Below are 6,781 nucleotides of genomic sequence, written 5' to 3' on the forward strand. Positions count from 1 at the left end.
CTTTTTGCAAAATACAGTGTCTGTTTCTCTGTGAGCATGCATGTTATAGTACATGCATGTTCGATGGCTGCTCGCACCACACAACATCTCAATGCATTCCATTATCATCATGTATAATGGCGCATTCCAGGCAACCCGTAACTCATGTTTTTACAACCTTCTACCCGTGAAAGTGCACTGGTCAAACCCGTAACTTACCACCCATGAACTCGTATCAGATCGATGTACTCCCAGTTACGCTTTCTGACGTCACACATCCCTCTGAATCAATTATCTTACTCCTCTAAACAACAATGGCAGCCCTATGGATGCGATGTTGATGCAAGTGATACACGGCATAAAATAACTGTAATGTTAACGCATTATTGGCAGCCGCTCTAACAGCTGGTTTCCAGTGCAAGAATAAATCAATACAAAATACGTTTCCAAACACACAGATAACGTAAAATAAAAAGTATAATAGCATCTGTGACCTTATGCGCCGTTTCTCCTCCTCCGTTTCGCTCAAATGAGCAAGGAACCGGCACCTTTGGTGATAGAAGTGATGATAAACAAACATAAACCCTGCATGGTCTGCCATGTTGCTTTGACAGTTTGGCGTGACTTGCCTGGAAGTCGTGAGTCGTGACTTGAAGTGGTGACTTACGGGCTCAGAAACTTGCCTGGAACGCAGCATAAGTTTACATTAATAAAGATAAAATACTTATTTTTATGCTTTGATTGAGCATCCCACTTGTGTGTAAGTATGCTATGTAAGCTCAGTACGATGTTACAGAACATTTGACCCCCGGTGCTCTCGTGGGTCTTGTTCATTGATGGTTCGAAGGAAGTCCAGAAAGGCTGTTCCTCTACACAGAAATGTCTGTTGTTCTTTCAGGGGCAAGTAGCAGACACCCCAGTTACCTCCGCAGCCTTGTGCTGTGTTCCTGAGGTACTGATAATCTGGAAAAATGAGTTCCTGATCATATTTCATAGCTCACCTGATCCGTTTCCTTTTTTAAATGTGGTTTCCACATTACACCTTAAAGCTCATGAACACACTGAAGTCGGCAGAACAACCATCTGAGGAGACTGTTAATACACCACTGGCTTTAGCTGGCGGAGGTCACAATCTCAGTCTGACTTAATCAGTCCTCACTCCTTCATTCAGTGTTGCTGCACTACATTACAACATGTTATGGATTCATGAGCACTCAGACCTTCAACAGGCTGAACATACATGCTGGACACTAAAAAGAGTCCTTCAGAAAGATGGGTTAATTCATTTTCATCTATTCCTGATCCCCAAGGACACACCCTTTCATATACAAGTAGTCTAGTTGTTGATGTGAAAATATTGGATATGGCAGCCTTAAAGACAGTTCAGTGATATTGTGCATTCCCCCCCATCCAAATTTCTCCTACAGATTGAAACTACGAACACTTATGTTGAGATTTCACCACGTGGTGAGTGTAGCTCAACAAAAAAAGTGCTAACGCTGTAAAACAAATCTTTAACAAAAAGGAAAGACAAGGGGAAAAAAAACCCAAAATGAGTAAAGCAGTCAGGCAGGAAATGTATCCTGAAATTAACCATTGTTGAAGGCCTGTGTTTGTGGTTGAGCAGTGTAACAGCCTTTAGGACACGGACCATAATGAACCCTGCGCCACAGAGCAACTTTGTTCTGCCATTTCTATTTCAGCCTCGCTGATTCTTTATTAGGGTCGTCTGTACAATAGAATGCAGAGTGAGGGGAGATCAACCTGTGCCTGTTTCCACTGTTTGTCATTATCTGCTCCATCGCTCCGGCCATACCTTCTCTTTAAGAGCAAAACGGAGTTGGGGGGGGGGGGGGGGGGTCCATGTAGAGGCAATTAAGCTTCCAACTTGCAAAAGGAAGTTCAACTTTTTGCCTCAAAAAAGTTTGATTTTAAAGTGTTTTTTTCTTTGAGGGAACTGAAAGCGAAAGACCAAAAGGCATCCAGCAGCATGGACGGAGACAGTCAGACGCCGAGAAATTCTCTGTTTAAGGTTTAAAATAACGGAGCAGAGAGGGGAGGAACGAGAGCAGAAAAGAGAGAACAGTGGCAGAGCCGGGCAGAACAGAGGAGGCTGCTGTAGCTGGTCATTAATAGTCAACCAGGATATACCGCGGGGGGATTGCAGACCGTGGAGGCAGCTTGATAATTCAATCTGTCAAGCGCATGCTACAAGCTAGGCCAATTAACTGGAGAGGAGGCAGGCCTGACCCCAACATCCCTCCCTCCCTGCCTCCCTCATCCCTCCTCCGTTTGCAACATCCCTGGCGTGTGTTAAACCAACATCTATGCCTGTTAAACTGTCACTCCTGCTGAGGTCAGAACGAACAGGAAGGTGTGTGTGGCTCAGTGCATGTAGATTTACTTCACTCTGTTGCTGCAGTGTCTAATAATGGGGGAGATGCAGCGTTTATGGACAGATGGCCTAACAACAACCGCTGGTAATTGACGGCTAATTGCAAACATTCGGCAGGTGTTTCCAGCAAATGAAACCTGAGTGATTTCTCTCTTTCTCGTTCTCTTTCCAGTGTGAAGCTACATCCTCTACTCTGTTCTTTCCTTTCTGTCACTACACCTGTTTCGTCTCACCTATCATCACAAGGGAAGAACAGAGAGTCCTCTCATCCCACACACCTTTTACATTTGTGAGACGTCCAGCAGCATCCCAGCGTTTCTAATAAATGATACAAAAGCCACTAATTAAAACACTTAAAGAAGCCAAATAAATGCAGTGCGGAGGTGTTTGTGTGGATGGTGGGTGAACGGCGGCATGCCAAGTTAAGAGGAGCGCACGCTTGGAAAAACATCTTTTCATGCTCACAGAAATAGTCGAAAGAGAAGAGCGTTCTGCGAGCGAGGTCGCGGTGGAGTGTGAAAGAAAAAGCATCACGGTGAGCAACATACTGTTCACTGGGCTTAGTACCAGATTGATTAGGCTTTTATTGCGAAGAACGCACCAAAAGAGAGCTGAAATTGTATCACAGAAACCCGAAGCTCCCACATTTCATTCGCGAAACCTTCAGATATGACGTTTTTCCGTCTGCGAGTAGGCAGGTGGACTCAAGCCACGCGGCGCCTAATGTTTCCTCTGTGATTCTCACAGAATAATATCCATCAAATGACAATAATTTCTTCAAAAGACAAAAAAAGATTGTTTTTTTTTTAAACTCAGCTTGGGCAGCACCTACAGAGAGACACTTTGAATATCAAGTGATTGTTAAAAGGCTTTCAGGATTATTAGAATTCTGAATGCAGGCTTTCCAATTAGAAACCTTCCTGCACTGTCATCCTGGTGCTGTTGAGCCCATGCAGGTTGGCTCAATGTGCGTGTGTGTTATAGTCTTCACAAGTCACTCTGTGTCACTCTCTGTTTCTCCGCAGCTGCACGGCCATCCATTGTGCTCACTGTGGGGTTAAAAAGGCTGTCTGTGCATATCCCACTGCTGTGAAATCCGGCACATAATAATATCTGTTTTGAAGACTCTCACTTTGATAGTCCTCCACCCAAAGATGAGTCTCCAAAGAATTATTCGCCGAACTCCAGACAGCTTCCATGGAAGTGTACTCTAACTTTCTGTGAAGGGGGAAGATGTAAAGTTTTGCATCAAAGAGCCTCAAAAGAGCCATACCCTCCTCCTCCTCCTCATCCCCCCGACCACAAAAAAAAAAAAAGGTTCTAGTTTTGCGTGAACTCTCAGATGAGCTTCTTCATTGGAGTCCAAAGAGGTTTCAAAGAGTGAGAGCTGAAGCAGGTGAGGTGGGAGAGGGAGAGAACAGCCAGAGGTGGAGAACAAGTTAGAGGGAGGGTTAGATGAAGAGGGAGAAAAGCAAGAGACTGGTGGCGTGGAACAAAATCTGGCTCCCCTTCATCAGGAGGAGCTGCCTCAGTGAAGATGACTTTTTGGGGTTAGTACAGAAGGGACCCCTCCCTACTCCCATACACACACTGACACACACACACACACACCTGAACAGACCTGAACACACATTTCTTTAAAGGACTCAAGGAGTTTGGCTGAGGAAGAGCCATCTTAAAGACACAGGATTAAAGATTCAGAGGATTACTTCTACAGTACCTGCACACACACCCTGCACGCACACACACACATCTCATAAACTCCCTACTTAACTCCTGTACAGCCTTATAGGCAAAATAGTAAACACTAATTATAACGGCAAAGTTTTTGAACCGGAGCCTCACAGCAAAGACGAGATTTCTTCACAATAAACTGTCAGGCAGCAAAGCCAACATTGTTTGATCATGAAAGTTTTATGACATGTTTGCCTTTCGCTCTGACTTACAAATCTTGTGAGTGTCAATTAGCGGCAGCAGATCAGGACGCCCTGCCAACTTAAAAACAAACCTTTGTCTTTTCCGCTCCGACTCCAAAAGAATGAGGATTAAAAGGAGCGAGGGGAAGACAAAGGGGGGGATGCATGTTAGATTTGCATGGCAAACATCCCTGACACTTGTGATTTGTTTGTAGTGCGGCAACACTGTCAACCGCTCCTTTACGATTTTGCGAGTACTGCATTTATCCTCATTGAAATGTTCCAGAAAGGGTCACAACTGCACAACAAAGAGTTGAAAAGGCAACAGCTTTCTGTTCTGATGAAGATCTAAGGTGAGCCAGCTGAGAACAAGCATGTTAGGAAGTCATTTCCAACTTAGTTTTTGGCTAACTCTCATACTGTATCTCCAGACAAAAGATGAAAAACTATGTACATCAACAGGCTGCAGAAAATTAAAGATAATTGGAAGAGAAGATATTGAGATATTGATTTTTTTAGATGTACCTCTCTGCCATTGTCTTTTATTAACCAGACTTCTTTTTACCACAGACTGAAGGAGCTGCTTTGATGTCGATTTTGATTTTGTGATTTTGAGGCTGGTTCTGTTGTGTCTGCAACATATTCCAATTTAAAGCATTTCATCAGAAAGTCATGTTTATGTTTTTTCAGATACAATGGCTCTGTGATATTGTCAGCATTGCAGGGAGGAGTTTTCTGGAAAGCAATTAGGGGGCAGAATCACTGACACGGTCCTTTTGGTGAAGTGAGTCTTCAGTGGATGAAGCCAGCATTGGACTAAATGAAGTCAGTCGAGTCAGTGAGATGGTCTTATTGATAACTTCACACTTTCACTCACTAGTCATTCACATCACTCCTACAGTTACTGGCTGTGCTGCCTTACTGTCCACGATTCTTACAAATGCTTCACTTGGAATGGCATTTCCATAATCAGTGGTGGAATCAGTAATCGGAAATTTAAGGTACATGTACTTGGTATTTTATTCTCATGTCACTTTAGGCCAGAAATATACTTGCTGTCTAATCAGTGATTCTCAAACAGGGGACCGGGGACCACCAGTCATCCTTGAGGGAGTTCCAGGGGGTCCCCAGAAAACGAGAAAGTTTTTTTCACTATCTAATTAACTCTAGGACTGAGTCCAATGTGAGTAAGAATCATAGGTTTCACTTCGTCCAAGTTTATCTCCTCAAATGTGGTTGACAACTAAAGAATTCTGGGGCTGGTTGCACAGTGACATTAAGTTTGCTGCTTAAAGGAGCAATAAGCGAAATTCATCATTTCTAGATTGAAGGAATTAAAAAATGGCTATGTGAAGAACTAGAGATGTAATTTCATCTGGAGTATAGCATGATCTCACACAACCTCTCTCTCTGTTGATCTCCAGCCCATTGTTTACAAGTTGGTCCGGCAGCACGTTCATGTACGTTCATGTGAACCCCCCCCCCCCCCCCCCCCTCAGAGCCCTTGGCCCTGCCTCCCTATAAAAGGCTACAGCCAGTGAGCAATGGCAGCGCATATTTTCGAAATGAAATGGCAGAGAGCCGAACGTCCACCTGAAGACCCGTGGGCTCATGGGCTCACGGAGAAGAGAGGAATGTTAGAATGGCAGCTGACTAGTGCTAATGCTAACGTCCCCACGCTTAAGCAGTCTCCCAGAATGTTAGCATGGCAGCTGACTAGTGCTAACGCTAACGTCCCCACGCTAGAGCTTGCCGGAGCTGAGAAGCAGGCTCCCGTAACGTTAGCATGGCAGCCGACTAGTGCTAATGCTAACGTCCCCACGCTTCTCAGCTCCAACTCACTGAGCCTGGCAGAGAAGCGTGGGGACGTTAGCACTAATGGGCTGCCATGCTAACGTTCCAACTTTTCTCCGTGAGACCGTGAGCCCGGCTACTGGCTCACTTGGAGTTGGAGCGTTAGCGTGGCAGCCAAGTAACTTAGTGCTAACGCTAACAGGAAAGCAGGGAAATAACTAAACACAGCAGAGACCGAGAGCGAGTGAAAGACATCGCTAACTGCAAAACTAAGTTGGCTGTTTAGGTTTTAGGTTTTAGGTTTTTTGTTTAGGTGTTGGAGAGCAGAGGTAGAGGGAGGAGTGGCTCATGGCAGTGAAACGATTTTGCTTATTGCTCCTTTAAGTATAACACTTAATGTTTAGTTGTTCCCTTGCTGAGGTGATTACTGAAGGGTGTTGCACAGAATCCCTTAAAAGGTTTACTGAGTCAAGGAAAGACGTTAAGGCATTTACTGTGCTGAAAGAGATTTTACAGCAGTAAAACACTACTGTTTCCATAGAGACCATTTCTTTTGCTTGAGTATGCGCTTGTGATAGCCTAGGTTACCTGTTGTCACACCTACGTATCCTCTCACAAAGTTGGCCTCATAGTAAAAAAAACACAACAAAAAACAAAGATAAGAAGACATGAAAATTCAGTTGGTCAGAGGGAGAAA

The sequence above is a fragment of the Epinephelus fuscoguttatus genome, linkage group LG7, assembly GCF_011397635.1.
Source record: "Epinephelus fuscoguttatus linkage group LG7, E.fuscoguttatus.final_Chr_v1".
In the NCBI taxonomy this organism is placed as follows: domain Eukaryota; kingdom Metazoa; phylum Chordata; class Actinopteri; order Perciformes; family Serranidae; genus Epinephelus; species Epinephelus fuscoguttatus.